This window comes from Triticum aestivum, chromosome 2A (genome assembly GCF_018294505.1).
Source record: "Triticum aestivum cultivar Chinese Spring chromosome 2A, IWGSC CS RefSeq v2.1, whole genome shotgun sequence".
NCBI lineage: Eukaryota > Viridiplantae > Streptophyta > Magnoliopsida > Poales > Poaceae > Triticum > Triticum aestivum.
The window spans coordinates 760895028-760905576 of NC_057797.1; positions in this window are offsets into that span (position 1 = coordinate 760895028).

The following is a 10549-nucleotide window of genomic DNA, read 5'->3' on the forward strand; positions in this document are numbered from 1 at the left end:
TATTAAAAATAAAAAAGAGGTGCAATGCTGGTTAATTTGCTTCAAGCCATTCGGAATAGTGTAGACTGCACTGCACATAGCTCAGTGCAATCTATGCTATTCCGCAAGGCTTGAAGCTAATCAACATGTAGGTGAGCATTGCAACTATTCGTCATTGTCTATGCACTCACGGCTTATAAACCACTCATACTGCCTCTCTCTTGGCGAGGTGGGACTAAAAACAGCTTGCCATAACCTCATTAGTACCGGTTCGTGGTACGAACCGGCACTAAATGGTGATGGTGGGGCCATAGCCTGACCGCAGGCTGACACAACATCTTTAGTACCGGTTCGTGGCATGAACCGGTACTAAAGGCTCGCCACGAACCGGTACTACTGATCGCCGCCACGAACCGGCACTAATGTACACATTAGTGCTGGCTCTAATTCAAACCGGCACAAATGTGCTTCCTGTTTGACCCTTTTTCTACTAGTGGAGTCCTACTCCCTCTGGGAGTAGGACTTCCCCCCCTTTCCTAGTTGGAATAGGATTCGCGGAGGAGAGAGGGGAGGAAGGGGGCTGGCCCCCTCTCCTTGTCCTATTCGGACCAAGGGAGGGGAGGGGCGCGCGGCCCATCTCTGGATACCTCTCCTCTCTTCCACTACGGCCCACTAAGGCCCATATATCTCCCGTGGGGTTCCGGTAACCTCCCGGTACTCCGGTAAAATCCCGATTTCACCCGAAACACTTCCGATATCCAAACATAGGCTTCCAATATATCAATCTTTATGTCTCGACCATTTTGAGACTCCTCGTCATGTCCGTGATCACATCCGGGACTTCGAACAACCTTCGGTACATCAAAATGCATAAACTCATAATATAACTGTCATCGAAACCTTAAGCGTGCGGACCCTACGGGTTCGAGAACAATGTAGACATGACCGAGACACGTCTCCGGTCAATAACCAATAGCGGGACCTGGATGCCCATATTGGTTCCTACATATTCTACGAAGATCTTTTATCGGTCAGACCGCATAACAACATACGTTGTTCCCTTTGTCATCGGTATGTTACTTGCCCGAGATTCGATTGTCGGTATACAATACCTAGTTCAATCTCGTTACCGGCAAGTCTCTTTACTCGTTCCGTAATACATCATCTCGCAACTAACTCATTAGTTGCAATGCTTGCAAGGCTTATGTGATGTGCAATACCGAGAGGGCCCAGAGATACCTCTCCGACAATCAGAGTGACAAATCCTAATCTCAAAATACGCCAACCCAACATGTACCTTTGGAGACACCTGTAGAGCTCCTTTATAATCACCCAGTTACATTGTGATGTTTGGTAGCACACAAAGTGTTCCTCCGGCAAACGGGAGTTGCATAATCTCATAGTCATAGGAACATGTATAAGTCATGAAGAAAGCAATAGCAATATACTAAACGATCGGGTGCTAAGCTAATGGAATGGGTCATGTCAATCAGATCATTCATCTAATGATGTGATCCCATTAATCAAATAACAACTCTTTGTCCATGGTTAGGAAACATAACCATCTTTGATTAACGAGCTAGTCAAGTAGAGGCATACTAGTGACACTCTGTTTGTCTATGTATTCACACATGCATCATGTTTCCGGTTAATACAATTCTAGCATGAATAATAAACATTTATCATGAAATAAGGAAATAAATAATAACTTTATTATTGCCTCTAGGGCATATTTCCTTCAGTCTCCCACTTGCACTAGAGTCAATAATCTAGTTCACATCGCCATGTGATTTAACAGCAATAGTTCACATCATCATGTGATTAACACCCATAGTTCACATCATCATGTGACCAACACTCAAAGGGTTTACTAGAGTCAGCAATCTATTTCACATATCTATGTGATTAACACCCAAAGAGTACTAAGGTGTGATCATGTTTTGTTTGTGAGATAATTTTAGTCAACGGGTCTGTCATATTCAGATCCGTAAGTATTTTGCAAATATCTATATCAACAATGCTCTGCACGGAGCTACTCTAGCTAATTGCTCCCACTTCCAATATGTATCTAGATCGAGACTTAGAGTTATCTAGATTAGTGTCAAAACTTGCATCAACGTAACCCTTTACGACGAACCTTTTTGTCACCTCCATAATCGAGAAACATATCCTTATTCCACTAAGGATAATTTTGACCGCTGTCCAGTGATCTACTCCTAGATCACTATTGTACTCCCTTGCCAAAATCAGTGTAGGGTATACAATAGATCTGGTACACAGCATGGCATACTTTATAGAACCTATGGCCAAGGCATAGGGAATGACTTTCATTCTCTTTCTATCTTCTGCCGTGGTCAGGCTTTGAGTCTTACTCAATTTCACCCCTTGTAACACAGGCAAGAACTCTTTCTTTGACTCTTCCATTTTGAACTACTTCAAAATCTTGTCAAGGTATGTACTCATTGAAAAAACTTATCAAGCGTCTTGATCTATCTCCATAGATCTTCGATGCTCAATATGTAAGCAGCTTCACCGAGGTCTTTCTTTGAAAAACTCCTTTCAAACACTCCTTTATGCTTTGCAGAATAATTCTACATTATTTCCAATCAACAATATATCATTCACATATACTTTATCAGAAATGTTGTAGTGCTCCCACTCACTTTCTTGTAAATACAGGCTTTACCGCAAGTCTGTATAAAACTATATGCTTTGATCAACTCATCAAAGCGTATATTCCAACTCCGAGATGCTTGCACTAGTCCATAGATGGATCGCTGGAGCTTACACACTTTGTTAGCATCCTTTGGATCGATAAAACCTTCAGGTTGCATCATATACAACTCTTCTTCCAGAAATCCATTCAGAATGCAGTCTTTACATCCATTTGCCAGATTTCATAAAATGTGGCAATTTGCTAACATGATTCGGACAGACTTAAGCATAGATACGAGTGAGAAACTCTCATCGTAGTCAACACCTTGAACTTTGTAGAAAACCTTTTGCGACAATTCTAGCTTTGTAGATAGTAACACTACTATCAGCATCCATCTTCCTCTTGAAGATCCATTTAATCTCAATGGCTCGCCGATCGTTGGGCAAGTCAATCAAAGTCCATACTTTGTTCTCATACATGGATCTCATCTCAGATTTCATGGCCTCAAGCCATTTTGCGGAATCTGGGCTCACCATCGATTCTTCATAGTTCGTAGCTTCATAATGATCTAGTAGCATGACTTCCAGAACAGGATTGTCGTACCACTCTGGTGCGGATCTTACTCTAGTTGATCTACGAGGCTCAGTAGTAACTTGATCTGAAGTTTCATGATCATCATCATCAACTTCCTCACTAATTGGTGTAGGTGTCACAGAAACCGGTTTCTGTGATGAACTACTTTCTAATAAGGGAGCATGTATAGTTACCTCATCAAGTTCTACTTTCCTCCCACTCACTTCTTTCGAGAGAAACTCCTTCTCTAGAAAGTATCCATTCTCAACAACGAATGTCTTGCCTTTGGATCTGTGATAGAAGGTGTACCCAACTGTCTCCTTTGGGTATCCTATGAAGACACATTTCTCTGATTTGGGTTTGAGCTTATCATGATGAAACTTTTTCTTATAAGCATCGCAACCCCAAACTTTAAGAAACGAAAACTTTGGTTTCTTGCCAAACCATAGTTCATATTGTGTCGTCTCAATGGACTTAGATGGTGCCCCTTTTTAACGTGAATCCAGCTGTCTCTAATGCATGATCCCAAAACGATATTGGTAAATCAGTAAGAAACATCATAGATTGTACTATATCCAATAAAGTACGGTTATGACGTTCGGACACACCATTATGCTGTGGTGTTCCACGTGGCATGAGTTTGTGAAACTATTCCACATTGTTTTAATTGAAGACCAAACTTGTAACTCAAATATTTGTCTCCGCGATCAGATCGTAGAAACCTTATTTTCTTGTCACGATGATTTTCCACTTCACTCTGAATTTCTTTGAATTTTTCAAATGTTTCAGACTTATGTTTCATCAAGTACATATACCCATATCTGCTCAAAACATCTGTGAAGGTCAGAAAATAACGATACACGCCACGAGCCTTAACACTCATCGGATCGCATACATCAGTATGTATTATTTCCAATAAGTCAGTTGATGGCTCCATTGTTCCGGAGAACGGAGTCTTAGTCATCTTGCCCATGAGGCATGGTTTGCAAGCATCAAGTGATTCATAATCAAGTGATTCCATAAGCCCATCAGCATGGAGTTTCTTCATGCGCTTTACACCAATATGACCTAAACGGCAGTGCCACAAATAAGTTGCACTATCATTATTAACTTTGCATCTTTTGGTTTCAATATTATGAATATGTGTATCACTATGATCGAGATCCAACGAACCATTTTCATTGGGTGTGTAACCATAAAAGGTTTTATTCATGTAAACAGAACAACAATTTATTCTCTTTAAATGAATAACCGTATTGCAATAAACATGATCAAATCATATTCATGCTCAACGCAAACACCAAATAACACTTATTTAGGTTCAACACTAATCCCGAAAGTATAGGGGAGTGTGCGATGATGATCATATCAATCTTGGAACTACTTCCAACACACATCGTCACTTCACCCTTGACTAGTCTCTGTTTATTCTGCAACTCCTGTTTCGAGTTACTACTCTTAGCAACTGAACCAGTATCAAGTACTGAGGGGTTGCTATAAACACTATAAAGTACACATGTATATCAAATATACTTTTGTTCACTTTGCCATCCTTCTTATCTACCAAATACTTGGGGTAGTTCCGCTTCCAGTGACCAATCCCTTTGCAGTAGAAGTACTTAGTCTCAGGCTTATGACAAAACTTGGGTTTCTTCACTTGAGCAGCAACTTGCTTGCCGTTCTTCTTGAAGTTCCCCTTCTTCCCTTTGCCCTTTTCTTGAAACTAGTGGTATTGTCTACCATCAACACTTGATGTTTTTCTTGATTTCTACCTTCATCGATTTTAGCATCACGAAGAGCTTGGGAATCATTTCCGTTATCCCTTGCATATTATAGTTCATCACGAAGTTCTACTAACTTGCTGATGGTGACTAGAGAATTCTGTCAATCACTCTTTTCTCTGGAAGATTAACTCCCAAATGATTCAAACGATTGTAGTACCCAGACAATCTGAGCACATGCTCACTTGTTAAGCGATTCTCCTCCATCTTTTAGCTATAGAACTTGTTGGAGACTTCATATCTCTCAACTCGGGTATTTGCTTGAAATATTAACTTCAACTCCTGGAACATCTCATATGGTCCATGACGTTAAAAATGTCTTTGAAGTCCCGATTCTAAGCCGTTTAAGCATGGTGCACTTAAACTATCAAGTAGTCATCATATTGAGCTAGCCAAATGTTCATAACGTCTACATCTGCTCCTGCAATAGGTCTGTCACCTAGCGGTGCATCAAGGACATAATTCTCCTGTGCAGCAATGAGGATAAACCTTAGATCACGGATCCAATCCGTATCATTGCTACTAACACCTTTCAACACAATTTTCTCTAGGAACATATCAAAATAAACATATGAAAGCAACAACGCGAGCTATTGATCTACAACATAGATATGCTAATACTACCAGGACTAAGTTCATGATAAATTAAAGTTCAATTAATCATATTACATAAGAACTCCCACTTAGATAGATATCCCTCTAATCCTCTAAGTGATTATGTGATCCAAATTAACTAAACCATGTCCGATCATCACGTGAGATGGAGTAGTTTCATTGGTGAACATCACTATGTTGATCATATCTACTATATGATTCACGCTCGACCTTTCGGTCTCCGTGTTCTGAGGCCATATCTGTATATGCTTGGCTCGTCAAGTATAACCTGAGTATTCCGCGTGTGCAACTGTTTTGCACCCGTTGTATTTGAACGTAGAGCCTATCACACCCGATCATCACGTGGTGTCTCAGCACGAAGAACTTTCGCAACGGTGCATACTCAGCGAGAACACTTCTTGATAATTTAGTGAGAGATCATCTTATAATGCTACCGTCAATCAAAGCAAGATAAGATGAATAAAAGATAAACATCACATGCAATCAATATAAGTGATATGATATGGCCATCATCATCTTGTGCTTGTGATCTCCATCTCCGAAGCACCGTCGTGATCACCATCGTCACCGGCGCGGCACCTTGATCTCCATCGTCGCATCATTGTCGTCTCGCCAATCTTATGCTTCCACGACTATCGCTACCGCTTAGTGATAAAGTAAAGCATTACAGCGCGATTGCATTGCATACAATAAAGCGACAACCATATGGCTCCTGCCAGTTGCCGATAACTCAGTTACAAAACATGATCATCTCATACAATAAAATTTAGCATCATGTCTTGACCATATCACATCACAACATGCCCTGCCAAAACAAGTTAGACGTCCTCTACTTTGTTGTTGCAAGTTTTACGTGGCTGCTACGGGCTTAAGCAAGAACCAATCTTACCTACGCATCAAAACCACAATGATAGTTTGTCAAGTTGGTGCTGTTTTAACCTTCGCAAGGACCGGGCGTAGCCACACTCGGTTCAACTAAAGTTGGAGAAACTGACACCCGCAAGCCACCTATGTGCAGAGCACGTCGGGAGAACCGGTCTCGCGTAAGCGTACGCGTAATGTCGGTCCGGGCCGCTTCGTCCAACAATACCGCCGAACCAAAGTATGACATGCTGGCAAGCAGTATGACTTATATCGCCCACAACTCACTTGTGTTCTACTCGTGCATATAACATCAACACATAAAACCTAGGCTCGGATGCCACTGTTGGGGAACGTAGTAATTTCAAAAAAATTCCTACGCACATGCAAGATCATGGTGATGCATAGCAACGAGAGGGGAGAGTGTGATCTACGTACCCTTGTAGATCGACAACGGAAGCGTTAACTTGGTTGATGTAGTCGTACGTCTTCACGGCCCGACTGATCAAGCACCGAAACTACGGCACCTCCGAGTTCTAGCACACGTTCAGCTCGATGATGATCCCCGGACTCCGATCCAGCAAAGTGTCGGGGAAGAGTTCTGTCAGCACGACGGCGTGGTGACGATCTTGATGTACTAATGTCGCAGGGCTTCGCCTAAGCACTGCTACAATATTATCGAGGACTATGGTGGAAGGGGGCACCGCACACGGCTAAGAATATGATCACGTGGATCAACTTGTGTCTCTAGGGGGTGCCCCTGCCTCCGTATATAAAGGCTCAAAAGGGGGGGGTGCAGCCGGCCAGGAGAGGTGCGCCAGGAGGAGTCCTACTCCCTCTGGGAGTAGGACTTCCCCCCCCCCTTTCCTAGTTGGAATAGGATTCACGGAGGAGAGAGAGGAGGAAGAGGGGCCAGCCCCCTCTCCTTGTCCTATTCGGACCAAGGGAGGGGAGGGGCGTGTGGCCCAGCCCTGGCCACCTCTCCTCTCTTCCACTAAAGCCCACTAAGGCCCATATATCTCCCCGGGGGTTCCGGTAACCTCCTGGTACTCCGGTAAAATCCCGATTTCACCCGGAACACTTTCGATATCCAAACATAGGCTTCCAATATATCAATCTTTATGGCTCGACCATTTCGAGACTCCTCGTCATGTCCGTGATCACATCCGGGACTCCGAACAACCTTCGGTACATCAAAATGCATGAACTCAAAATATAACTGTCATTGAAACCTTAAGTGTGCGGACCCTACGGGTTCGAGAACAAGGTAGACATGACCGAGACACGTCTCCGGTCAATAACCAATAGCGGGACCTGGATGCCCATATTGGTTCCTACATATTCTACAAAGATCTTTTATCGGTCAGACCGCATAACAACATACGTTGTTCCCTTTGTCATCGGTATGTTACTTGCCCGAGATTCGATCGTCGGTATCCAATACCTAGTTCAATCTCGTTACCGGCAAGTCTCTTTACTCGTTCCGTAATACATCATCTCGCAACTAACTCATTAGTTGCAATGCTTGCAAGGCTTATGTGATGTGCATTACCGAGAGGGCCCAGAGATACCTCTCCGACAATCGGAGTGACAAATCCTAATCTTGAAATACGCCAACCCAACATGTACCTTGGGAGACACCTGTAGAGCTCCTTTATAATCACCCAGTTACGTTGTGACGTTTGGTAGCACACAAAGTGTTCCTCCGGCAAACGGGAGTTGCATAATCTCATAGTCATAGGAACATGTATAAGTCATGAAGAAAGCAATAGCAACATACTAAATGATCGGGTGCTAAGCTAATGGAATGGGTCATGTCAATCAGATCATTCATCTAATGATGTGATCCCATTAATCAAATAACAACTCTTTGTCCATGGTTAGGAAACATAACCATCTTTGATTAACGAGCTAGTCAAGTAGAGGCATACTAGTGACACTCTGTTTGTCTATGTATTCACACATGCATCATGTTTCCGGTTAATACAATTCTAGCATGAATAATAAACATTTATCATGAAATAAGGAAATAAATAATAACTTTATTATTGCCTCTAGGGCATATTTCTTTCAAGAAGCGTGTTTACTAATAAGTTTAAGTTCACCTTTAACATTAGCCATATAATCACCCAAGTGTTGAAGCATATCATCACTGCATTTTAATTATCTACCAAAATAAGCATTGAAGTCTTCTTGCTTAACCATAAACTTATCAAACTCATCTAAGCATGGGCTAGCAAACTTAGTAAATGGGATTTCAGCTTTATCATATCTATAGAGAGAATTTACCTTTACTACCTGTGTCGGGTTATCAAGACCATGTGTTTCTTCAATAGGAGATGGATTAAAATTATGCATTTCTTCGATAGGCGGTAAATTAAGACCATGTATTTCTTTAATAGGAGGTAAATTCTTAACATCTTCAGCTTTAATTCCCTTTTCTTTCATGGATTTCTTTGCCTCTTGCATATCTTCTGGACTGAGAAATAGAACACATCTCTTCTTCAGATTTGGTTTAGGAATAGGCTCAGGAACTGTCCAATTATTTTCATTAGTCAACATATTATTTAATAGAATTTCAGCTTCATCCGGTGTTCCTTCTTGAAAACAGAACCAGCACAACTATCCAGGTAATCTCTGGAAGCATCGGTTAGTCCATTATAGAAGATATCAAGTATTTCATTTTTCTTAAGAGGATGATCAGGCAAAGCATTAAGTAATTGGAGAAGCCTCCCCAAGCTTGTGGGAGACTCTCTTCTTCAAATTGCACAAAATTATGTATATCCCTTAAAGCATCTTGTTTCTTATGAGCAGGGAAATATTTAACAGAGAAGTAATAAATCATATACTGGGGACTACGCACACAACCAGGATCAAGAGAATTAAACCATATCTTAGCATCACCCTTTAATGAGAATGGAAATATTTTAAGGATATAAAAGTAGCGAGTTCTCTCATCATTAGTGAACAGGGTAGTTATATCATTTAATTTAGTAAGATGTGCCACAACAGTTTCAGATTCATAGCTATAAAAAGGATCAGATTCAACCAAAGTAATTATATCAGGATCAACAAAGAATTCATAATCCTTATCAGTAACACAGATAGGTGAAGTAGCAAAAGCAGGGTCAGGTTTCATTCTAGCATTAAGGATTGCTGCTTCCATTTAGCTAATAACCTGTTTAGATCATATCTATCATTGCAAGCTAAAATAGCTCTAGTAGCTTATTCATCAATAACATAACCCTCAGGAACAACAGGCAATTCATATTTATTAGGGGGAGAGTCTTCATCTTCACTTTCATCAATATTATCAGTTTCAATAATTTCATTCTCTCTAACCCTAGCAAGTTGTTCATCAAGAAATTCCCCAAGTGGCATAGTAGTATCAAGCATAGAAGTAGTTTCATCATAAGTATCATGCATAGCAGAAGTGGCATCATCAATAACATGCGACATATCAAAATCAATAGCAGAAGTCGGCTTAGGTGTCGCAAGCTTACTCAAAACAGAAGGTGAATCAAGTGCAGAGCTAGATGGCAGTTCCTTACCTCCCCTCGTAGTTGAGGGATAAATCTTGGTTTTTGGATCACTCAAGTTCTTCATAATGATAAGCAGATATAAATCCCAAGTGACTCAAATAATAGAGCAACACTCCCCGGCAACGGCGCCAGAAAATAATCTTGATAACCCACAAGTATAGGGGATCGCAATAGTTTTCGAGGTAGAGTATTCAACCCAAATTTATTGATTCGACACAAGGGGAGCTGAAGAATATTCTCAAGTATTAGCAGCTGAGTTGTCAATTCAACCACACCTGGAAACTTAATATCCGCAGCAAAGTATTTAGTAGCAAAGTATTATGATAGTAGTGGTAACGGTAGCAAAAGGTAATGATAACAAAAGTAATGTTTTTAGTATTTTGTAGTGATTGTAACAATAGCAACGGAAAGTAAATAAGCAAAGAACAACATATGGAAAGCTCGTAGGCAATGGATCGGTGATAAAGAATTATGCCGGATGCGGTTCGTCATGTAACAGTCAAAACCTAGGGTGACACAGAACTAGCTCCAATTCATCAATG